Here is a 26700-nt window from a genome sequence, read left to right on the forward strand (position 1 = left end):
TTACTTTTCTAATGACTACTACGAATTTCCTCTGGTTCTTCTTAATGTCTCTGAGAAAACCATAAAGAAACCTGCTTGTGGGTTTTCCCCCACTTTTAAGCTTAGGTTTGTAGAATCTACTTTTCATCCAAAGCATTATCTGACCTCCCCACTAATTTATTGTAACATTCACTGTCTTCTTTTCTGGGTTCTTGTAACACTTAATGTCCTTGATGTTCATTAGAAGCACCATTTATTATTGCATTATATTTGAGCAATATTTTTGTGTATGTATATCATAATATCTCCATTAGACTGCAAGTTATTTGAAAACAAGGACCAAATCTCATGTTTATTTTCTCTTTTCTTTTCTGCTTTCCCATAACTAACACAGAATCTTGCTATGGCAGGGACAGATTGGCATGTATTTTGTAGCCTGTACTCTTCCTCTCTCTAGGCTAAACACTCCTCTGCCGGTAGCACTGAAGATCTAGGCTGTACTCAGGTGACACAGCTGGTTGCTCAAGGCTGATTTTTACCAAGATGGAACCTAACCCATGCTGCATCAGCTAGATTCTATTTTCTAAGAATAGGACCCGGGGAGGGCAATTAGTTTTTGTTGACTGCTTATCCTGAGTCAATGTAAAGACAGAGATGGGGTGGTCATTTACGGTCATGTGGATAGTAGTCAACATGGCATGAGAACAAAAAAAATGAAGCCAGTCTTCCAAAAGAAACACAAGTGAGGGGCCATGTGCCGGGAAGTTGGAGAAAATAACCTAATCTCCTGTCCTTCTGGCCAAAGCCACTTCCAATCACTCTTTTCCACATCTCCTAATTTTATCTTCTCCATAGCACCCATCAGAGTTTGAAATGAATTTTTTTTTTTTTTTTTTTTGAGATGGAGTTTTGTTCTTGTTGCCCAGGTTGGAGTACAATGGCACCATCTCGGCTCACTGCATCCTCTGCCTCCTGAGTTCAGATGATTGTCCTGCCTCAACCTTCCTCAGTAGCTGGGATTACGGGCCTGCACCACCACACCCGGCTAATTTTTTTGTATCATTAGTTGAGATGGGGTTTCACCATGCTGGCCAAGCTGGTCTAGAACTCCTGACCTCAGGCAATTTGCCTGCCTCAGCCTCGGCCTCTCAGAGTGCTGGGATTACAGATGTGAGCCACCGGGCCTGGCCTGAAATGTATATTTTGTTGTTGTTTTTTTGAGACGGAGTTTCGCTCTGTTGCCCAGGCTGGAGTGCAGTGGCGAGATCTCGGCCCGCTGCAAACTCCACCTCCCAGGTTCACGCTGTTCTCCTGCCTCAACCTCCCGAGTAGCTGGGACTACAGGCGTCCACCACCATGCCCAGCTAATTTTTTGTATTTTTAGTAGAGACGGGGTTTCACTGTGTTAGCCAGGATGGTCTTGATCTCCTGACCTCATGATCCACCCGTCTCGGCCTCCCAAAATGCTGGGATTACAGACGTGAGCCACCACGCACGGCCGAAATGAAATTTTTAACTTATTTGACCATGTGTGTATTTTGTATCTCTCCCTTCTAGAATGTACTTCATATCAGCAATGACTTTGGTGTGTTTACTGCTGCCTCTCTGGCGCTTGGACCAATATGCGTAACATAGCCACACTCAATCATATATGTAGAATAAATGAAGACACAAATAAATATTTAAATGAATTCTTCTTTCTTAGCAGTTTAAGGCACTTGGAGCACAGAGCTTGTTAATACATTCAGAAGGAAAATCAGAACACGAGGTGTGACTCGGGACGGGGGAGTCACAGTGGAAAGTTCTTAACCAGGCTGAGGTCACACAGTGGTTTGGGGAAATAGAAGAGAAAGAAGGAACAGAGAAAAAGCGGCCCCAAAAGAGAGGTTGGGAGGAAATCAGAGAATAAGCTCTCCATTTAGAGATTTTGCCATTTACTGCCCTTGTCTGACAGCAGGTAAAGTAAGTGCCTCCAAACAGCCAGCTGCCAAGATAGCCTGAGAAAGGGGTGGGAAACAGGGGCTGCGGAGAACAGAAGACTTGGGGCCTTTTACAGCAAGTGCAAACTTTCACACCTGTCAGCTATAAATCAAGAGGTTTATGGGGCTGCAATATTTACACTGTAATTAAAAAATCATAAAGCAAGCACCCTTTCAGGTTGTGGAAAACAAAACTCTCAAGTTCTACAGCAGCGGCTGTTAATCAGTTACTCCTAATGATCTGCTGCCCAGATTGGGTGCTTACTCAGCCACAAACAGCAAACAGGACAATGGGAGAAAGTGGGATTTGCACCCGATAACGGCTTTCAGAGGTGGCCAGGACTTGGCCAGAAACCCTTCAGTTTATTGCACAGTCTCTGTTGGAGCTTGGGGAAATATTTTCTGTGAACCTAGTTGGCAGCTTAGGTTTCCTTCTCCCCTGTTCCCATGTGGAACTGAAGTCCATTTACTAAGGTGAGTATGGTGGTGGTATTAGGCACTGTGGGTAGGGTTAGTGGCAGAAACAGAATTTAACATGGGGGAATAACTTACCTATGGAAGTGGCAGACCCACCACATACACCTGGAATTGCACACCTGAGAACTGGGCAAGCTGAAGTTCACCTCAATCTTTTTGGTGTCTCCTGCCCTCCTGGTTCGCCCAGAGGCCAGGCCTGCCAGTTGCTGTTGAGCACACAGAACATTCCAGGGCAGTCCTTCAGGCTCCTGCCTGCTTCTGCACCCTTTACTGCCCTCTCATTCCCCTTCACCTCATTTCAACCTCAGGGGCCTTCTTTCAGCTCCTGGAAGGAATGGTGCTCCCACACCATCAGAGCCTCATATGCTTTCTGCCCAGTATTCCCCTGCAGGGTTCCTTCTCATTTTTCAGATCACTGCCTTAGAATGGTATGCTCTAAATTGGAGAAGCCATCTCTGTGTTTTATTCCTGCTAAATTTGTTTTTTATTGATACATAATATTTGTACAATCCATGGGGTACGTGTGATATTTTGTTACACGCATAGAATGTGTAATGATCAAGTGGGATATTTACGGCATCCTTACCTCCAGTGTTTATCATTTCTATCTGTTGGGATAATTTCAAGTCCTGTCATTGTCTTCCACAGCACTTTCCACAATCAGTGATGAGATACTCATGCTTTCACTTTCTTCTTTTTCCTCACCATGTTGCTCACCCATGGCATGGCTCTTTCACACACCACTGAATACACAAGGCCTTACACAGTGTCTGGCATATAGAGGCTTAATTTACACTTGTTGAATGAATGAATGAATGAAGGAATGAATGAATGAATGAAGGAAGGAAGGAATACCAATAAATTGTGCTTCCCAACTTGGCTTTCCAAGTTTGACAACCGGGATGAAATATCCAGAAAGAATTTTTCCTTATTTTCTTTCTCGGTCACTACCTAACGTGGTTTATACAATATATAATTTTCCTTCCTTCCTTCTCTAACCCACAAAGTGGAAATTCCCACTGTGGTGGGAATTTCAACAGCTGTACATATGAGGAGGAAGGTCACATTTTGGCAGGTATTAATTTACACCACATGGCAAATACTGTTGGGCATGGTGGAAGAATTCCTGGCCTTGCTTTCAGTAGACCTGATTTCGAACATTGCCTCGTATACACATTAGAGTAAATCATTTCACCTCTATGAGCTTCAATTTCCTTATCATTGCAATAAATACAAAATGAGCTATCGTTTAAGGAAATCTTTTGCAAATGATCATGAAGACATAATTATTTCATAATTTTTAGTCCACTGATCATAAGGTTCTCCTGCATTAGGGGGTGGTCTGGGGTTCCCTGTCTACAATCTAGGGTCATGAAATTCACCTCCTTTCCTGCCCTCCTTTGCCACCTGGAAGAATGTTCTCAACTTGTGCCCTCTGTGGGGACTGTCCCCTGTTTTCATCCATTGGCACCGTGCTTTTGCTTTGGCCCTGGCCATGTGATTACTGTAGGAGGATGCTTCCAAGGTCTCTGAGAATATCAGTGAAAGTGCTAACCCTGTCACCCTCCACAGTTCTTATTTCTTGGGTTGTATTCATTTTATTAGCAAAATACCCAGGCCTAGTGAAATGTAATAGACTTCTACCTCCAAAGATAATTAGAGGCCCATTTATTTGCCAATTCAGTGAAAAGGCAACCACAAAAGGAAACCAGCTTTTATCAGCACATGCTCACAGCTCAGATCCCTGTGGTGTTGTGCTGCTCTGGCACTTGTGAAAAAAATAAATCCTGGGAAAACTAGGTTGCATTAGGCTTCCTGTTAAACACAGGGAAGAAATAGCTGATGTCCAAATTTGCTAATTTCTGCTGATTCAGTTAGAGGGCAATGTGCTCAGCTAACGAGGGAACTATCCAGGTATGTGAATTAAGGCTTGAAAACAAAGTGTAGGTTGTAATCAGTGCATCCAGCATTGACTTGGAATCATTATTTAGTGAGAATTTCCCAAAGAAATTAGAAAAGATTTCCAAGTTTAACAGAGCTTTCTGGATTCTTCCTTCTCATGGACCTAATATAACAAAAATACAATCCCCTGGACCTCCTTCAATCCTGGGATTTTAAGCAATGCTCAAGTGACCTTGTTTTCATGTCCTGTGGAAATAAGGCAGATACTGTTATCTCACCTGTATTAATACAGAACCCTGTATAACAAAGAAGTTGTAATTTATCAAAGGTCACACAGTGAGTCATTGCTGTAATCACAAAGCAAATGTTCAGGTTCTCATCTCCTTGGCAGCAAATGTTTTGTTCTCTAGGTTAGACTATCTTCTCTAAACTCTCATCATATGCCATTGCCTTCCCCTGTCGGTCTATATCCAAGAAAGATACACACACACACACACACACACACACACACACACACACCCCTTACCTATTCATCCCATTCATCTCCTATCCTCCCACCTATCCACCCACTAGTCATCATCCATCCCATTTAGGATTGTCAACTTTAAGAAAATCAGGACACCCAGTGAAATTTCAATTCAGATAAACAACAAATAATACTTTAGTATAAGTCCCATGCAATATTTAGGACACACTTTTTCTGAAATATCATTCACTGTTTATTTTACATTCAAATTTCACTGGATGCCCTGTATTTTATCTGGAAAACCTAATCCGATCACAAATGTCTACATCTTTTCCATTTATCTCCTAATTCCATGACTCTTTCATCTGTTTTTTTCCTTTAACCTCTATTATTTCAGATTTCAGCTAAACAAACTATAACCTATTTTCCCAGTGTTTCCAAACCTGTCCCGAGGCAGAGATGACCCTAAAGAGCCCCTCAGGAGCACTTATTTGTGGTTTCTAGACTGAAGGCTGGCTGTGCAACTTTGGGTAAGTATTGTAATCTCTCTAAAGGTCACTTTCCTTGTCTGTAAAATGAGGGTTTCAACAGTTACTATCTCATAGTCCTGTGGAGAGGACTAAATGACAATTCACAGTCCCTAGCACATAGTATGGGCTCATTAAAGTGGCATTAAATGTCAGCTAGTGTGGTTGGGGTTGCTGCTCTTAGGTTTGTTGTCATTTTTTAAGACAAGAACATGCCTAGAGAGCTGAAATTAGTTGTTGATGTTTACTTAGTGATGATGCTGCTAAATATTCAAGGGATAGTTTCTGAGACTCTACTGCAAATGTCAAATGCAATGTTTAAATTCAATATCTTAGACCTGCATCACTTGAAGACCAATTTGGCAGACACTGTTAGTCATTTGCCCAATTGCCATTCCCCTTGCTTCATCTCTTCCTTGCTGGAAGAGCTTCAGTTTTAGAAAGTGCCTCTGCCCAGCCACATGTGTGTGCTGGGAAATGGTCTGTTTCCCAACGCAAGCAAGGACTTGTTATCATGTGATTGGTTTATGCATGGATTTGTGACCCCTCCCTCACCAGTGGGACCTGAGGTATGCTGAGGGGCTTCTGGAAAATATTTTTTTCTTGGTAATAAAAATATGTGCATGGGAAAACATCCTCTTCTGCACTGGATGGGACCACATCAAAGTGTAATTCTTGAAACTACCACAGTCAACTTGTTACCAGGAAAGGAGAGCTCCCCAATACCCTGAACATGGCAAAGCAGACAAGGAAAACATCTGTGTTGTTGAGGATTGTCAAGCTACTAAATTTTCCTTGGAACTGATTTGACTTTAGATTTCTTATTTTGTGAAACAATAGTTCCTTTTTCTGTTTAAGCATTCTTGATCTATTACCTGTGACTGAAAGCTCCCAAACTGATGCAAAACTTTGAACTACATAGGAAAGAGATGGATTCAATGGTGCTCACTTTCCTTTGGATCTCTGCAAAACTACATACCTACTCAACATGTTTTTGGATAGAATTTCAGGTAAGAGAACATCTTTCACCTCAAACATCGATTTCCTAAACTGTTTGTGAGCAATTTGCCTTTTGTGCAAGGGCTTCTGAGCATGTAGCTTTGGCTCGGTAAACAGCCCTCTCCACAAGACTTTTGGAAAGAGATTTTCTCCTAGGAAACTGCAAAGAAAACTGTTTCTTGCTCAAAAAAACTGCTTCTCCTAGGCGCATGGAAATCTGGGTTCTTTGGACAGTTCCATGAACTTATTACTGCTTCCGAATTTCGCTTCTTTGCAGTGAATTTCTTTTATGTCACACATAAGCACACATGTATTTATTTCCTGTGAACAAGCGTTTGCTGAGTTTGTTATCAGTTTTCTGCTAGATCGTGGAGGCAACAAAAATATACAAAGAAACTGACCTCAAGGTGATTACCTTTTCTTTGGAAAGATATATTAACAATAATAATAATACAAGCTTATTAATTTAAAGTTTAAACATGTTTTCAAATACACTGTCTTATACTGGGAAGGACTTAATAAAGTTCCAAATCTGATAAAGTATATATTACATGAACTAACCACATAAAAACAATACATTTTGTGCCAATACTTAAGGCACATATCAGTAATTTTCAGATTTCACAGTGCATCAAAATCACTGAGGAAAGCCTGCTAAAAGTATAGTAGGAGCTTAATTCAGGAGGTCTTAGTAGAGAGCAGAAATGTGCTTGCCTGTTTTTCAAAAAGTGCATATGATTCTGCTGCAGATGTTTCATAGACCATGTATTAAGGGACACAACTGTAATAATCAAAATTATTAGCCAGGAAGTGGTGAGTCCAGTGTTGGCTTAAAGCACTGGTTCTCAAAGTGTGGTCTCTGAATCAGTAGTGCAAGTATCCACTTGGTACTTATAAGAAATATTCAAAGTATTTTTTCCTTCTTTTTTTTTTTTTTTTTTTTTTTTGATACAGGGTCTCAGTATGTTGTTGTCCAGGCTGTTCTTGAACTCCTGGGCTCAAGTTATCCTCCTGTGTTGGTCTCCAAAATTGCTAGGATTACAAGCATGAGCCACCGGGCTTGGCCTTTTATTCTTTTGAAAAAAATGTTTTTTGGTTTTGAGAAGTGTTTAAATTCTTGGCGTTATCCCAGACCTGATAAATCATAAACTCTAGGAGTGAGGTCCAGCAATATATATTTTAGCAAGTCTTCCGGATGATTCTGATGCATGCTAAAATATTAAGAAATGCTGACTTAAATATCTGGTAAGTACCCCTGGAGGAAGAAGAACTTGAGATATACTTGGTACAAATTGGATAGGATGAAAAAAGTGAGAAAATCACTCCCCATCAGCTGTTACCCATCCAAGGCAGGGAGAGAGTCATGAGTAGGGTATGTAAGGCACTTGTTAGAAGGAGCTTGGCCTGACACAAGAGTATTGAAACCCAAGGGCTGCCTTACCTACCATGCCCAACCACTGACCGAGATGGCATTATTTGCCCGGAGTTTAGGAGGCTTTTCTGGGATCGTCTACATGGGTTGTTTCTTGAGCATACCTTCAGATTTGGCACAGACTAGTTGCTTCTCTGCCAAATAAGATATTGTGGTGAACTTATCTGGGGCATGTAGGAGCCCCCATGGACAATCTTTCTTTTGACTCATCCTTCTCTAGCTAAGGATGATAACATTGGGTACAAGAGGCTTGAAGACAGCTTAATAAAATCATTTCATTTCTCCCTTTTGTACTTCTGCAAGGAAGGGATTCTTTTCAGTAAGACTCTGAAAAGGCTTTCAACATGAGGCCCATTGGTGCGTGAGCTCAAATAGCTGTTGTTATTTTGATCATCACTTTGAAGAACTTCGGGGTTCTTTGGTTGGGTTAACTCGGACTAACATCTTCCATGGCATTCTCTTTGGTCAAGCAATTCTGGCTTAATGAGTATTGGGCAACTTCTTCTGTGGAGCTCCTCCTTAGAGAACTTAGAAATGGATTTTTTTTTTCCAGGCAGAAGAAATGGTAAACTTCACAGGTTTTGTAGCAAGTATTAACATACCGTTAATGAAGTCTTGGGAGCCTTCACCTGGCTGGGTTTCTTGGCTTTATTTAGAGAAGCTGGGCCTCTTGGAGGGGACCAGCTGCCAGGATTGTTTTCAAACCTGCTTCCCTCAGCATAGTACTTACAGGACTTGACGAGACCTGTTGCCAATCTTCAGGGTTTTCTGAGGTCTGGTAAGAGGGTCAGGGAGGCAGCCACTCTTCAGAACTCTTTCATCTTCAGAAGAGCTTTCTGATACTAAGGTGATTTTGGCTGATGTCCAGGCTTCCTCAAGACCTGAACAAAATGTCTGGGAGTCAGCTGCTCCTTGACCCCACTGTACTTTTCACAAGCACTCTCTAAACCTGAGGAGACTTCTTGCTTGTCTTCAGGCCTCCCCAAATGACTGAAAAGAATATCTCAGAGGAAGCAGCTTCTAAGGAATCTCTTCTTCAAAATGTGAGAAGACTTGGTGCTGGACATGAGGCCTCCAACAAGATTTGGAAAGATGAATTAAAGTCAGTTTGGAGGTGCACAAATGCACCCAAACTTGAGATTTGCCATCCTCTGAACCTCATAAAAGACTGGAAAGGAGCCTTGGGAGGCAGCATCTTTACTGAAATGTACCCCATGACAGACAGCAACACTCTTTGGACCTGAGGAGATTTGTTGGAATTTATTTTTCACCAAGGATAAGGCACCCCACAATAGCAGTCATCTCTTCAGAGATCTGCAGTCTCTGAGAACCTTCAGAGACTGAGTGTTTGCCTTGAGGCCCCCACTATGGCTGGGAAGGGAATCTTGGAGGCTTCACACAAATGCCTCCCTCAACAGCAGCACTCTCTGCACTTGAGGAGATTTGCAGGACTTTAGGCTCCGTCAAGGACTGGAAAGGCTATTGGGGGAACTGTGGCTCCGCAGAAATGCCCCCTTCACTAGCAACATTTATTGAGCCTGACAATACTGCTGCCCAGAATTAGGTCTCACCAAGGCCTGGGGATGAAGTCTGGTGGAAAATAGAACCAGAGAAATGCTCCTCTCAACAGCAGGGCTCTATGGGCCAGGGGAGGCTCCTGGCTCCACTGTTGCCCTCCCTAGGGGCTGAGCCACCTGGGCTGGAAGGCAGTCCTCTTTCTAAACACTGCACTGGAAGCAGCACTCCACCTTTGCTTTATGTCACACTGTTGAATACTTACAGTTTAGTCAAGGATATAAAAGAGGCTGAGGAGACTATGTTTGTCCAGCCATGAAATAGGCCAGTTAAGCTGCAGCCTAAGAGACCAGCACTCTATCTTCGCTGGGAAGCACCCAGAGGACAGAATGAATGGGTCGCAGCATGAATACTCCTGCTGCTTCTTTCACCACTTATTCTGAAAATCATCTCTAGTAGGAAATGCAGCCTTGGATTCTGCAGGCTTTCCCCAGCGTTGCTCACGTTAGGACTACTGCAGCTTGAGTACCATTTTGTTCCTCAGAGCGGCATCCTGAGATTAGTGTATGCACAACAAGTAGTGAATCTAGAGTGCAAATTATTTATGTTGCTAACAAATTAGTCATCCCTCGGTATCCACAGGGAATTGATTCCAGGAAACATATATGCATACACACACACACACACGGACAGAGTTACCAATATCTGTGGATGCTCAAGTTCCTTACATAAAATGCATAGTATTTGCATATGTGAAACCTTCAAATACAGCCAATCATGTGTGTGTGTGTAAATTATATATATTTTTACACACACACACATATATACATAGACTATGTAGTGTCTTATGAAAGTAAATCTGTAATATGAATAGAAGACTTATTATGTTACTGGTACTTTTTAAACAGCTTGTACGTGGATTATGTGTTAAATTATTAAAACAACCCTAAGGCAGGGCTTTTCAGCCTTGGCACACATTTGGGGACTGATGATTATCTGTTGTGGAGGCTGACCTGTGCACTGTAGGATATCTAGAAGCATCTCTGGCCTCTATCCACTGGATGCCAGTATCCTCCTCATCCCCACCTCCAGTTGCGAAAACCCAAAGTGTGTCTAGATATTGTCAAAATCCTTTGGAGGAAAAATTTGCCTCCATTGAGAACCACTGCCTTAAGAGGAAGGCCCTTTTTCACAGATGAGGAAACTGAGGCATAAAGCGATTAAATATTTGCCTGAGTTCAGGCAGTTATCAAGGACAAGAATCAGGATTTAAATCCTGTCTATAGAGAGTAAGTTCTCAACCACCATTCTTTATGTTACAGAATTATAATGTCTTCTAATATCCAATGTTCTACCAAGTCACTTAAGATACAACCAGCATCCTCGTGGTCTTTGATTGCTGATGGGTAAGTAGAAGATTTTGCATTTCCAGTTGCCAAGATCACTGGAAGGCTTTACGTCAGGTCACACATGTCTGTACCTCCTTCCAAAAGGTTAGGAACTGTGAGACCCTCTTTAATGTTGTTTCTGTCTTGGGGTGGAGGTGGGGTGTCTAACTTTCTTTCACCCAGAGAACATTTTTAACAACCTGTGTGAGAGGAGGATGACTTTGCTCTCATTCTGTGCTGAACGAGGTCGCTGAACTAGGTTTATCATCCCCATTTAATGTTTGATGACTCACTTCCTAAGGCCTCAAATGCTTTTTATGCTACAGGTGCTGTAAAGATTATGGAGTTGGTGTTTGCCAAGTGTCTAGAGATCTTGAATGCATTATTCTTCTACAGGGATTTCCTTTCATTTGCCAACCAGAAAGAACATAAAACTAGTAACTGTAACTTCCTAATCAAAACCAGTATGTAAAAGGCTAAGACATTTGGCTTTATAAGGTGCTGTCAAAGACCACACTTACTTCTCAAATTGTGTTGAGTTCTATGTAAAGGAAAAAGTATATCCAAGGTAGCGAATCCAAAATGACAACAGTCACTTGTTCTTTGTTCAGGACTCCTTGCACCTTATTGAATGGATTGCTGGCTCTTTAAGATTCTATGCCTCTCAAAACAGAAGCTTTTGTTTGGCTTAATTTTTCTGGGTAATTGCATCAGTGGTAATGCATTTATGCTCTGAAAATTTGCTATATCGACTTCTCAAATCCTAGCTTAGTAAATGGTTTGTACTTGTTATTTCAAACCCATTTTCCTTCTACCCTACCATTGCCAATGCTTTATTCATTATAGCATCATGAATTAAATGTGTGCATTACCTCATCAAGTTTGTATTTACCATAAAATGGCAAGATATGTCATTGTCATTGATAAGCTGGTGGCAAGTAGAGAGTTACAAAAGCCACACACACCACAGATCTTTATCCTGCATTTACTGTTAAAATTCTACTTATCCCACCTATAAGGTGACAATCTCAATTGGAAGGCTGAACAATTTTGTTTAAATCTCTCCAGTCAGCCAAATTCTGGCCTTTTATTTGAAAGGTTTTTATGCCACCTTAATAAATGTTATGTTAACTCATTAGGGTTAAGAATTTGGTTTAAATTTTCGGGAGGTATTTTTAACCAGTTTGATGAATGTGTGGATGATTAATGGAGAGGGATGTAGGGAGAGAAAACAGGGAAAACAGAGACCAAGCTTGTTTTGGCCCTGACAGCCCCTATTTCTCAACCCCCCAGACGTACATTTCTTGACTCCATGATGTTGTATGGGGCCTCCCTGCTACTTTCTTTCAGTCTACACTGCCTATATTTCACAAAAGCCAACAGAAATCATGTGGTCAACAGGTAAAGCAGTGCACACTGACAACCATTGTTCTGATGACACATGGCAGCATCCAGCCTCTCACTGTTGGAGTCGGCGCTCCACTCGGACGTGACCCAGCCAGGACTGCTCCTTCCATTAGTGATTTGAAAACCGTGGGAAAACTCCAATACTGTTCATTCCATGGAATGCTTCAAGGAGAAGTCTCTGGCTGAGAAGAATTATATGTTGTCTTTTAGGAATAAACAAACATAAGGGACCAGTCCCAATACTGCCAGAACATCAGCAAAAGTCCTTGGTGGGAAGGATTTATAATGAGTTGAGTGGAAAATACATGGAGCTGTTAGTTTGAGACTCAGCCCTGTATATTCTCCCTTGCTCCTTTCCCAAGTAGGTAAGTAGGCCTTTCTGCTCTGCTGATTGGGGGGAATTTTTATTGCCATCAGAGAGAAGTTGCTGTAAGAAAATTTTTTTGTTGCCTTTGGTTTTCTACGTGCCTGAACTCCTCGTGGCGTGTAGAAAACCAAAGATGACAAAAGCAAGGGAAAGGGAGAACTGAAGATCAGGAGAGAAAGATGGAGAAGATTCTACCCCTATCTCCACTCTGGTTGTGAAGCAGATACGTTTTTTGAGAAGTGAGACTTCTGCCCCATTCCTCAGTAGAGCCACCTACAGGTGGTCTCTAGACTTTTCTTGGGAGGAAATGAAGTGTTGGAATGAAGAACATCAAGTTCTATGATGAACAGTATAGACTCTGAAGCCAGTCTGCCTTGGTTCCAATCCCAACTCACCATTGTGGGACCACTGGACACCACTTAATTCTTTATGCCTTGGTTTAGTTATGCGTATGGTAGCAATAATTTTTAAAAATCTCATAGAGTACATGGGTGAATTAAATGAGGGAATTCATGGAAGATATTTAGGACATTGCCTGGCACATAGTGAGTCCTCCAGAAATATTAACTTGTATTTTTTATTTTCAAAACCAATAAATAGCTCCATGATCAAGTTTAGCATAAAATCAACAGAGGCTCTTGCCTTCAAGGCCTCTCATGCACTTGAATAGGAAAGATATTGTGGCTACCATTTGGACTGGAGACAAGACAGTCCTTTTCACTTTATCTGAGAACCATGTCAGTCTCCAGAATTTTAGAGAAGCAGAGTCCCCACCTCAAATAATCTGGAGTTTGAATTTGCCAGAAATTATGAAAGAAGGAGGGCAAATCCAATATTTGTAATTTGAGGAAATGAAAAACAAATGTGGCATGTCTTGCACATTTGAGTTTTATTGCAAATTTCTCACCGATCCACTAACAATGTCATCTGCCTATTTCTTCCTTATACAAAACAAATTCAAGATATTTATTGGCACAGCCAACCTAATTATAGAGACATGTGATAATCCAGACCAACGCAATCCAGTAAATGAGTTTAAGTGGGATTGAGAAAGGTTTTTTCCTAGGAAGGAGAGAGCCACATGGTGTGAGGTAGAGAATAAAGGCCATTCACAGCAGCGTTAAAGGTGAGAAAGAATGGGTGAGAGGACAATCTGCAACAAATGGTCCTGGGAAAACTGGACATCCATATGCAAACAAGTGAAATTAGACCTTTACCTTACACTATAAGCACAATATTAACTCTAAATGGATTAAAGACCTAAACATTAAAATTAAAAAACTATAAAATTCCTAGAAGAAAACATAGAAGAAGAGCTTTACAATATTGGATATAACAATAATTTATTGGATATGACACCAATAGCACAGGCAACAAAACAAAAATAGGCAAGTGAGACTATATAAAACTTTAAAACTGCTGTGCACCAAAAGACACAATTAACAGAGTAAAAAGGCAAATTATGGAATGGGAGAAAATATATGCAAATCATATATCTGAAAGGGGTTAATATCCAGCATACATAAAGAACTTCTATAATTCTACAACAACAACAACAAACAACCTAATTAAAACTGAACAAAGGAATTGAATAAACATTTCTTCAACAATGATAATACAAATTGCCAACAGCATATGAAAAGATGCTCAACATCACTAATAATTAGAGAAATTCAAATTAAAACCACAGTGAGGTAACACTTCACACCTTCAGAATGGCTCCGGTAAAAAAAAAAGAAAAAAAAAAAAAGAAAGGAAAGCAAAAGTGTTGGCAAAGATGTGGAGAAATTGGAACGCTTGTGCACTATTAGTGGGATTGTAAAGTGATCCTATGGAAAACAGCATAACAGTTTCTCAAAAAATTAAAAATAGAACTACCGTATGCTCCAACAATTACCCTTCTGTGTATGCATAAGAAAGAGTTGAAAACAGAGCCTGGAAAAGATATCTGTACACCCATGTTTATAGCAGCCTTATTCACAGTGGCCAAGAGGAAAAGCAACCCAAATTCTGTAACAATAGCAGATAAATAATAAACAAAATGTTATACATATATATAATATACACACACACACACATATACACACACATACACAAAATGGAACATTATTCAGCTTTAATAAGAAAATCCTGTCACAAGCTACAACATGGATGAACCTTGAGGCCATTATGCTAAGTAAAATAAGCCAGTCACAAAAGGACAAATCTTGTATGATTCCACTTATACAAGATAACTGAAGTTGTCAAATTCATGGAAACAAAATAGAATGGTGGTTACCAGGGGCTGGAGTGAGAAGGAGTTATTGTTTAATGGGTACAGAGTTTCAGTTTTATAAGATGACAAAGTTCTGGACATCTGTTGCACAACAATGTGAATATACTTCACACTACTGAACTGTTCATTTAAAAATGACTCAGATGGTAAACAACAAGAACTGTGGAGAAAAGCCTTGATTTTAGGAGCCAAGACTCTTCAAGATTTTGTAGGAAAGTGAAGCCTGTGGCTGTAGCGATGAGGTCATAGAAGCAGGCCAGTTAGCTCTGCCGTTTAGCAGAAGTGGTTCCCCGACAGCTGCCAGCAGAGACCTGTCAGTGAAGAGCCCTCCTAAGAGCTGGAGAAATAGCTCCTTTAGTGATGTGTCACCCAGCAATCATGGTGGAAGCAACAGCCACTGCCCAGACCAAGTGTGAGCTGATTATAGCTTAGGCAAATGGAGGAAAATAATAGAAACAAGGGGTGCTCTTACAGTAGAGGAGGGAGAGGCATTGCAGGAATAATATAAAGACCAGCTGGAAGTTCCATGCAGGAACAGCATCCTCTGAAAGATACAATTTAAAGGACTTTATATAGAAAAACAGTGATCCTGGTCCTCTGCTGTCCATGTGACCCTAACAACTCCTGGGCAACATGTCCTCATCCATCAGATCAGAATAATTACATTTTCCCTGCCTACCTTGGACAAGATAGCTATAAAAATAAAAACTAAAGTCATAAATATGAAAATGTTTTATAAATTGTAAAGTGCTCTCAAGTGTAGGAAATGAATTTGAGGAGGGAGCTTCTCAAACACTAGAAATGGCTGACAAATCCCAAAGACTGGAAATTCTGAGCTTCAGCAGGTCACCTGGCAGAATTGTCTTTCATGAGAAGGTGAAGCAAGGAGCAGATCACACTAAGATTTAAGTACTAATTTTCTCCCATTACTGGTGGCTTCAACAAAGTTTTTATCCCTCTGTTACGGGAACAAATGATGGATTTTGAGTTTCCAGGAGGGGAAAGAGCAGCATTAACTTAGAAGCATATCATTTCTTCCTTCTCATGGAAGACAGTTTTCATCTGTGAAAAGCTGACTCACTATGTGAAACTCAAAGCTGAAAACTTGAATTTATTATAGTCATATCAGAATAATTTCCTTATATTCCTTCTCTCCCTTCTCCCCTCCCTCCCTCCTCTACTTCCTTCCTTCCCTCCCTCCCTTCTTTCCTTCCTTCCTTCCTTCTTTTCTTCCTTCCTTCCTTCCTTCCTTCCTTCCTTCCTTCCTTCCTTCCTTCCTTCCTTCTCCACTTCCTTCTTTGCTTTTTGCTCACCCCTTTCTTCTTTGCTATATCTCTTTTTATCTTTCCTTTCTTCTGTAAACATTTTGAAACTAAATGACATTCATCTCCAAAATGGTCTTCCTATCCACACAATATCATAATGGACACAGTACCTATGTCATACATTAAACGTCATATTGAATGAACCTGGGGCACGTAGGTTTCTGTACCTGGTCATCAGCCCCTCTGGCCCAGAGTGATTTTTTGACAATAGTTTATTAATTACTCAATTCAGTCACAGGGACAATATGACTAAATTGAGAGATCACTAATACTTGTTACCTGATAAATTTAGGTAAGTACTCTGTAACTAATTGGTTAGGTAGATAGTTAAAAACTCCTAAGCTTGTTAAGAATGAATGGTAAAACTGGTTCTGTGTATGTTGCATAAGCCTTTCTGCCTCTTGCCCCTGAGATAGCCTCATTTCCTGATGATATAAATTCAAACAAGCTCATATTTATTATTACTACAGAAATAAATTTTGATCAAGAATTTAAAGGGAGATTTGAGGGGTTTTTTCAAAGTTTCTATTTGAAGTTACAGAAAACAATATAGCCCCATGGATTGCAAATTAAATATTGAAAGGAATAGACATCATATATAATTTTTCATTTATTAACTAAAATGTAAATCAAATGTAGAAGTTAGCAAATATCTAAGTAAATTATAATTTTCATCTCTATTAATAGCAGTTAATGCACCTAGGTATAGTGTAGGCTCTGACATTTCGAGTTATAGTTACTGATTTTTTTTTATTTATTTACAAGGAAGTAAAAGGGAAACATTTTTAGAACTAATATGTGATTCTGGGTTTTTCATTTTTATGGGTAATTCAAAGTAAAAAGGCTCATTATTGAATCTCTTGATGAAAGGTTTTTTGTTTGTTTGTTTGTTTATTGTTGTTTTTTGGACACAGAGTCTCACTCACTCTGTCACACAGGCTGGAGTGCAGTGGCATTTTCACAATTCTGTGCAGCCTTGAACTCCTGGGCTCAAGTGATCCTTCCACTTCAGTCTTCCCAGCAGCTAGGACTACTTCCCAGCAGCTGAGACTACAGGGACACACTACCACAGCTGGAATTATACACACACACACACACACACACGCACACACCCCCACACACATACATATATAGGCAAGGTCCCACTATGTTGCCCAGGCTGGCTGCAAACTCCTGGGCTCAAGCTATCCCTCCATCCAGTGTTGGCCTCCCAAAGTGCTGGGATTACAGGTATGAGCCACCATGCCCAGCCAATAAAAGTATTTTCAGAATCATCACCACAGCTTTCTTGGTACTCTCCAATTTAGGGCATCCCATTATTGAGATTAGGTGAGTTGGTCAGGCTCACCTGGTTGATTTTAAATAGTTCATTTAGGATTAGCTGTGAAATCTAACAGAGCTGGGTGTGAGTCTTCATGCCACCACTATGTGCTGTATGATCTTGGGCAGGTTATTTAGCCTTTTTATGCTTCTATAAAATGGGACTTCCACCCACTTAATACAGGTGTTATGAGGATGTAAGTAGCTTAAACTAATGCCTGCCACAGAGTAAGTATTAGATTAATATTATTAGCAGTAGCAGTAGTGTTCTTATTATTAAATAGAGAAATGGGACTAGGTATTCCTCAAGATCTCTTTCAGTTTTAAAATGCTATGAATTCATGTTCCAGACAAAACTGACTTAAGATTTGAGAAAATTTTAATAAGACCATCTGTTGTCAAGAATTAGCCAACTCCAGGTAGATTTAACTTGGACAATTTCTTTATCATTGACCTTTGGAGAGTTATCAAGCTTGCAAGCCATTGTTCAAAACCAATTTCAAATATTACCATTGAATGCTACATCAGAAATATGTTTCCTATCAAAATAAAATATAGCCCATTTTTTAAAAAACTGCCCTTAAGCAAATATCCATGACTTTAAAAATTAATTCATTTCCAAAGTTATGTTTATACCATTAAGGTTCCAGTTTGACTTAATGATATTGGCATAAACTCGTGTACTCTTTACTAAGGTACAGCCCTTGACTTCCCTCTAGTACTCGTAAGAGCCTCATTGGGAACATCAACTGAAACATTACAGGGGAAGAGAAAATATGAAAGAAAACACTCCCCGTTCCCCCACCCCGCCCCACCACATGCACACTTTTTGGAAGTTCAAATTTCACGCAGAAAAGGTCTTTGATTTCCTTTGAACCACAATCAGAACCTCAGTCCAGCTTTCCTGACATCCATGTGCAATGTTGCTGAGCTGCTTACAACTTTGCTTTAGGACTCTAACAAAAGTCTTGGCAACTTGCTCTTGGAGTTTCTCAAAGCCACAGCAGTTCTTTCTCGCTTTTAATGAAATTCCTTTCTATTTCTCCAGGTATGACTCCCCTTGGACCAGCAAGGCATATTTTCTCCTTGAGTTAGGACAGCTTATGACAAATAATGATGGGGAATCAATAGACAGGAGGGAAATATTGGGTGAGAGGCTGAATGAATCTCTGAGATAAATTATTGACCATAGGCATGGCCAGTTCTCCTTTCACTTATATGTTCGTATTCCATCTCACTAACAACCTGAAAGAAAATCAAATATTTTGTTTGGGGGCTTCACTAATATCAGCAACTTTTACTATCTTAATGGCATTTTTATTGATCTCAGCTTTAATGGGAGCTGTATATATTTGATGTTGGTCATTTAAAGTAGAGGTGAGTAATAGACTTCCCCACTGAGGATCATAAAGCAGCTCCTTGTCTGGCAAGCACGGGAAGCAAATAGAAGACAGCATTTAATCTACTGTTCTACTGCAGTAATCGGGGGCTGAGATAAAAAAAAAAAATTAAAATGTAAAGGTTGGCGATTCCCCACCCCCAGGCTTCTCACCCCCTCCTGTGTCCTATCCCCCTTCACCCCTCCCCATGCTGACTCCTGGGCACACTGGTCATCAGCAGACTAACAACAAAAGGCCATTGGCGCAATGACCTTGGCTGTGGCATCACGCACTGGAGGAAAGAAATGAAGCCATTAGACTGAAGCAGGAGAACAGGTTATAAATCAAGCCATTTCCAATAAGCTGCCGTAATGGCCATCCATCATTGCCAGCCCAGCACACAGCAGACCATGGAGACACTGGAGCTGCTAAAGCTGAGACATAAACAATAATAATCCGGGCTTGATGTTTCAGCCCTTCAGGAAATTTAGGGACATTTGCTTTTCTTTTGTTTGTCAGAGGTGATATTTAAAGCATAAGATGTAATAAATAGAGGATAGGTGACACACTGGTACAGTTTACAAGCCCTGCATTCTGGGTGGGATTAAAGGAAGAATCAAAAGCTAAATTCCAAAAGTAGCCACTGCTTCTGAGATAAAACAAAATAAAAAGCAGACCCCCAACCAGAGAAACAAACTAAACATCACAATTTTCACGGAATGACGCTTAGATGTTTCTGGAATAGGTCAATAGGTCTCACTGCTTGGAGAATTATATCAATACTGGATGGTGATTTTGTTTGTATAAGAAAGAAGGAAAACTGGACCAGTGGTTCAAATTTGCATTTGTAACCAGGTTACAAGTGGTTAACTGGAATTAGATATGTAAAGGCTATGTCTTTTAATAATATCTTATTGCTCACTTCTAGGGTATGATTCACCATAGTGTACTACCTTATGGCAAATATTTCAAAACAATGTTGTTAACATCTTAACTGCACTTGAGATTGTTTACTGGGGCTTTAGGGGGGAAAGACGCCAGGCAAAGAACTGGCTGTTCTTGTATGTCTTTTTTTTTTTTTTTTTCTGAAAGTCTTTAAAATGATTTCCTCAGGTTATTAGGATTTTATTTCAAAGCTCTGCCCATCAGAGATCACTATCCAGCGTATCTTTCCAGATTTCCCATTTCTATTCCACAATGCTCGCCCATCTCTATATCTTGATTTGATTACGCAAAACATCCAGGCCATCTTTTTTACATTATATGATATTTTCCACTACAAATAATAATGCCAGTTTTCAAAAACATATTTCAGATCATTAAAACAGCTAACGGGGTTGGATGGTCTTAAAATTTATAAGATTAACCCTTATGGATTATGATGCTGTTTCAAACCACTCCGTAATGTAGTGGAGTGAACTTGTCTTGTACTAAAAGCCAACAGCAATTAAACTAAGTATAACTGAGAGACATGTTGCAACCACAACAGAATGTTCAAAGAGCAATTCTTTGAAACATATGAAGGGATTGCAACTTTCCTTTCAAATTGGTCATTGCAAAAGCTCCATATGTATGCAAGTCTTACAGGGTATTTGTGCCAGTTATAATACAAATACTAGAAGAAGGTTAAATAAAGTTCAATTAAACAGTGTAGTAATTGAGGTGAAAATATGTGCTTTATGGAAATTGCCATGCTTCTCAACAGAAAGAAATCAGTTACAGCCAGGTAAAGAGATTTAGTCCCATATAGTTTCTTTTCTCCCTAAACTTAAGATTCATAAAAGAGGAAAATGTACACTTAGATTCTTATACATTGGTGAACTACCACTCTCAAAATAGAATGTTTTAATTCTATTTTCAGACTAGAGTGGGGTAAGGTGATATGCCCTACAGCAAATCAATGCAGGCAATAACCATTTTTCTTCCTGGCTGAAAAGTAGGATGTGGATCACATGTTTGGGAACTGATTAAAATAGCTGTAGAAGCCGAAGATTCTTAATCAGATACATTTAGAGACATGACAAATTTTGATTCCAGGTAAGCCTGGAACATTTATCCAAAATGAGTCCATCTGTTCTGACATTTTTTTTTTTTTTCTTTTTAGAGACAAATTCTCATTCTATTTCCCAGGTTAGAGTGCAGTGGTAGGATCATAGTCACCGTGGTCTCAACCGCCTGGGCTCAAAGGATCTGCCCACCTCAGTAGCTGGGACTGCAGTAGCTGGGACTGCAGTAGCTGGGACTACAGGTGGGGGCCCCCACACCTGTTCTTTTCTGACAATTTTTTTTTTTTTTTTTGAGACAGAGCCTCACTCTGTCGCCCAGGCTGGAGGGCAGTGACATGATTTTGGCTCACTGCAAGCTCCGCCTCCCGGGGTCACGCCATTCTCCTGCCTCAGCCTCCTGAGTAACTGGGACTACAGGCACCCAAAACCACGCCCGTCTAATCTTTTTTTTATTTTTAGTAGAGACAGGGTTTCACCGTGTTAGCCAGGATGGTCTCGATCTCCTGACCTTGTGATCCACCCTCCTCGGCCTCCCAAAATGCTGGGATTACAGGCATGAGCCACCTCACCTGGCCCTTTTCTGACAATTTTTAAGAAAATACTTTAAAATGCCTTTTGGCTTCCCTGGTATGAAGACAGAATCTATCTAACTACTAGAGAGGGGAACTTGGGATGGATTTTTCTTTCATTTTTTTTGTGTTATCCTATCAAATTTGCACTGTCAACTAAATGGGGGAAGAATGGGGTTTGTCACAGACTTTTCAAGAAAGTTAGCATAAATTTTTAATGATTTGTCTAAATAGTCCTATAATTAAGCATCCAAAGATGTTTTAATACAAATGTAATAGATTTGTTTTCTCATGAGCTGCTATTTAAATAGTCATTTATAATAAATATTTATAAGTGTTTATAAATAAAATATTAATTGCCTGAAATGACATTTTAACGCAGTGCTAACCATCAGTGAAATACGGCGTAGCATGAGCCTGTCTCACAAGATGTTTTGGAGGTTCTGACTCTACACTGACACCATCAGGGTGGCCTAAAGGACAGGCATAGCTGTGGGGGTGTTTCCAGGGCTGCTCTGGGACAGAAACAAACCTCTCCAGATGTTAGGATTGTTAGAAATGCCAAGCCACACTCATAGGTGGGAATTGAACAATGAGAATACTTGGACACAGGGCGGGGAACATCACACACCAGGGCCTGTCGTGGGGTGCGGGGTTGGGGGAGGGATAGCAAAGTATAATTTAAAAAAAGAAAGAAAGAAAGTAACGCCAAGCCACAAACAACTCAACGATCTCCCTCCTCTTCCTTCTGCACAAAATCTCTACCAAAAATGGGACCATCTATTACCTGTGTTTTGCACAATGGAAGATTTCATTTTATCCTCCCAGGCACTTGTTCCAAAGTCCCAGTCTCTTTTTGCCTCTAGCCCTCTAATTGTGAGACCTTTCAGAAAGAGAAGGACAGAGAACTGAGTGTTATCCAGGTTGCTCACAGCTTGTGCAACTCGTTCTGTGCCAAGGCCAAATTGGATTATGAAATGGTAGATAGATAAGGAGACAGGAAGAAAAGATTGTAAACAGCCTCTACTCAGTTTTGATCTGGATAAGAAAGAAAAAGAAAAATTAATGATAGCCTTTTGAAATTTCTTTTTAGATTGAGTGTCTGTCTACTACTCACCTACCCAGGAGCAAACAGAGTCTCTGTGGGCCTCCGTACCTCCATCTGTGAACTATGAAAATAAATGTGTGCCATTTACATATTTTTAGGGACACTAATGAGAGCAACAGTTTATTTGTATTTATTCATTAATTGATTCAATTCATAAACTTTCACCATCTGCTACAAAGACTCAATTAACTAATTGTTATATACCAGTTTGCAAGTATAATATTTTATAGAAATGCTAAAATGATAGAGGCAGCAGGGTACAAGAGCAAGGTTAGATTTTTTTTTTTTTTTGGAAGAGTGTATCACCCTTTTGCCATGCACTTATCTTCAAGAAAATTTGAATATTGTGAATCTTCTGTGTTATGTAAAGGAAAGTGCACCCAGTGGGCAATGACAGACTTTGTTTATTGGCTTAGCTTTAGTGTGTAGCATCTGGTGCTCTGAATGAATGTTCTACTATATTTGAGCCTCAGTTTCTACATTTATAAAATGAAGAAGTTGGATGAGATGTTGTTAATGATAAGAATGCTAATAATACTTTATATTTATTTACTTTTTTTTTTACCATTTAAATAGTTCTTGCTGTTACAGCATCAAACTTGATTCTTTAAAATGCTATCTTAAAGATGGGAATTGAAGGTACAGGCATGCCTTGAGTTTGATGGTACAGGCACACCTTGCAGGTTTGATTTCAGACCACCACTATAAAGTAAATATTGTAATAAAGGTATATTATGCACATATGCATATAAGCATTTTAAATATATAATATATGAAAAGTGCATGTACCTTAATTTAAAAATACTTAATTGCTAAAAAATGCTAATGACCATCTGACCTTTCAGACAGTCATAAACTTCTTTCTGGTGGAGGGTTTTGTTTTATGGTGCATAACTGTGAACTTAGGTGTTGGTGGCTGAAGGCTTGGGTGGCAGTGGCAACTTCTTAAAATAAGAGAACAATTAAGTTTTCTACATCAATTGACTCTTCCTTTCACAAAACGTTTCTCTGTTAAATGCAATGCTATTTGACAGTACTTACTCCCCATCAAACTTCTTTCAAAACTGGAGTCATTCCTCTCAAACTCTGCTGTTGCTTTATCAACTAAGTATATGTAATATTCTAAAGTTTTATTGCCATTTGAACAACGTTCACAGAATCTTCACCATGAGTCAATTCAATCCCATGAAATCACTTTCTTTGCTCATCCATAAGAAGCAATTTTTCAGCCACTTAAGTTTTACCATGAGAATGCAGTAATTCAGCTATATCTTCAGCCTTCATTGCTAAATCTCTTGCTATTTCCACATCTGCAATAACTTCCTCCACTGACATCTTGAACCCCTCAAAGTCATCCACAAGGGTTGGAATCAACTTCTCCCAAACTCCTGCTAATGTTCATATTTTGATATCCTCCCATGAATCAATCATAGATGTTCTTAATGACATCTAGGATGGTAAATTCTTTCCAGAAACTTTTTAATTGACTTTGCTCAGATTCATCAAAGGAATCACTATTGCAGCTATAGCCTTCCAACACATATTTTCTAAATAATAAGACTTGAAAGTTAAAATTACTCCTTGATCCGTGGGCTGCAGAATGGTGTTGTGTTAGCAGGCATGAAAACAACATTCACCTCCTTGTACATCTCCATCAGAGCTCTTGGGTGACCAGGTGCATTGTCAGTGAACAGGACTCTTTTGAAAGGAATCTTTCTTTCTAAGCAGTAGGTCTCAACAGTGAGCTTAAAATATTCAATAAACCATGCTATAAAGAGATGTTCTGGCATCCAGGCTTTGTTGTTCCATTTTTAAAAACAATTTAGTCTGTACAGGCAGAGTAAATTGAGCATAATTCTTAAGCACCCTAGGATGTTCAGAATGGTAAACGAGCATTGCGTTTGACTGAAATTCACTAGCTGCACAAGCTCCTAACAAGAGAGTCAGCTTGTCCTTTGAAACTTTGAAGCCAGGCATTGACTTCTCCCGTCTGGTTATGAAACTCCTAGATGGCATCATCTTCCACTAGAAGGTTGTTTTGTCTACACTGAAAATCTTTTGTTTAGTGTACCCACCTCCATCAGTGACTATAGCTAGATCAGGATAACTTGCAGCTTCTCCATCAGCACTTGCTTCTCCACCTTGCACTTTTTATGTTATAGAGGTGACTTCTTTCTTTAAACCTCATGAACCAACATCTGCTTGCTTCAAACTTTTCTTCTGCAGCTTCCTCACCTCTCACAGCCTTCATAGAATTGAAGAGAGTTAGGGCCTTGGTCTGGATTAGGCTTGACTTAAGGAAATGTGGCTGATTAGTTCTTCTATACAGACCACTAAAATTTTCTCTGTGTTAGCAATAAGGCTGTTTCACTTTCCTATGTGTTCACTGGAGTAACACTTAGTTTCCTTCATGAACTATTCCTTTGCATTCATAACTTGGATAAATGGCACAAGAGGCCTAGATTCCAGCCTATCTCAGCTTTCAGCATCTCTTCCTCACTAAGCTTAATCATTTCTAACTTTTGATTTGAAATGAGAGATAGCTAACTCTCTCTTTCACTTGAACATGTACAGGCCATCATTATTAATTGGCTTAATTTCAATATTCTTGTGTCTCAGGGTATAGAGAGGGCCAAGGGGAGGGACAGAGATGGGAATGGCTAGTTGGTGGAGCAGTCAGAACACATAACACTGATCAGTTAAGTTCGGCATCTTATATGAGTGTGGTTCATGACACTTCAAAACAATTACAATAGTAACATCACATATCACTGATGACAGATCACAATAACAGATGTAATAATAATGAAAAAGTTTGACATATTGTGAGAATTACCAAAATGGGACATAAAAGCACAAAGTGAGCCAAGCTGTTGGAAAAATGGCAGCAGTGGACTTGCCGATGCAGGGGAGCCTCAAACCTTCAATTTGTAAAAAATGCAACACCTGTGAAGTAGGATAAAGTGAAGTGCAAGATAATAAAGTATGCCTGTAGATGTTGTAGACCCTAATTTGATGAATGAAGAAAATGAGGCTCAGAAGAATCAAAGCTATCTATGTGCTTTCATACCACCAGCCGGTGATAGGCCAAATATTTATGTGTCCATTTTTTTTTTTTTTTTACTTTTAGGTAACATTGTTTTTATAAAGTATGTTCTTAATGCATGTTTTCTAAGAAGATGGTTTACAAAAACTATTTCACCCCAAAATTTCTCAATTTCTGTCATTTCTAATGGGCTTTTTTGTTCTTTGACCATTTCTGTGGCAGAGTGCTCTTAATGGATTTCCTGCTTCTGTTGACCATTGAAAGCTTTCTCTTTTGCATATTAAACATGGCAGCATTTGTTCTTAGGGATGCAATTCAGCTGATAATATACATCTCTGAGAAAGACAATGGAGAAAGGTAGAAATGTGTTAATTTAACATCAGCAATGTTACAGTTGGAGAATACTGGCATTTGAGTGCATAAAAATGTTTCTGGCTATCGCTAAACCTTATCATTTACAATTCATTACTTATGAGTTGAGTTCCAGTATTCAACGTGCACTCTGCCAATTGCATTGTATCAAATTTCATAAAAGAAGGCAGTAAACATACAGATACCTGTTGCACAATCCCCTAGAAACCAATCCTCTGTGTAGTGCTCTGTGAAATTCTGTTTTGATTAGGTTGTTACATCTGGGACAGAACTGCAAATAGCGTTTGGCGGAGGAAAAATGTGGGCCTGTATAATGCTAAGATTAAAGTCTGTCCAATAATACAAGCATGTCAGCTGGGACAGGTCCTGTATTTATAGCGGAAAGGCCACTGAGTGAGGATTCATCACACAGGTTCAAGGGAGGTAGTGTCAATTACTTTGGGACCTTTTGTGATAACACTGGATGGACCACTGAGAAAGCGCCATATTTAATCTATTTCCTGCTTAAGTGGACAAAGAACTAGTAAATACAATAGAAAATAATCCCATCTGGGCAGAAGGCAGAGAGGAGGAAGATGGGCACAAATGACCTCATGTTGTAGATCCTCTACAGTTCTAATTTTTACGACCCTATGATGTGAGAATCTAATTAATACAATGACTTCTCTGAGTATTTCATGCTCTGTGCCTTATGTAACTCTTTCACATGGCAAGTTATATGACTTCAACTGCCATGCAGAGAAATAAGGTAAGCAATGAGGGAATAAATGTAATGGGTTCATGAATTAATGGTTTTGAGCAGGGGCACATTCTCAGTGGTGCACCATGTTCTGATGTCTTATGTATTTGCTATCCTGCAGCA

General features: G+C 39.8%; 1 long non-coding RNA gene across 2 annotated transcripts in view; it reads left to right on the forward strand.

The window, feature by feature from the left end:
- Window positions 1-1429: 1429 nt before the first annotated feature.
- LOC116270291 overlaps window positions 1430-26700 on the forward strand; it is a 48527-nt gene continuing 23256 nt past the window's right edge. The window contains exons 1-2 of one of the 2 annotated variants that reach the window (XR_004178298.1): window positions 1430-6340; window positions 10599-10682. This is a non-coding gene — a long non-coding RNA (uncharacterized LOC116270291). Of the gene's footprint in view, window positions 6341-7337; window positions 10683-26700 lie in introns of those variants that run through there. The other variant, XR_004178297.1, reaches the window with a different exon arrangement.

This window comes from Papio anubis, chromosome 14 (genome assembly GCF_008728515.1).
Source record: "Papio anubis isolate 15944 chromosome 14, Panubis1.0, whole genome shotgun sequence".
Taxonomy (NCBI): domain Eukaryota; kingdom Metazoa; phylum Chordata; class Mammalia; order Primates; family Cercopithecidae; genus Papio; species Papio anubis.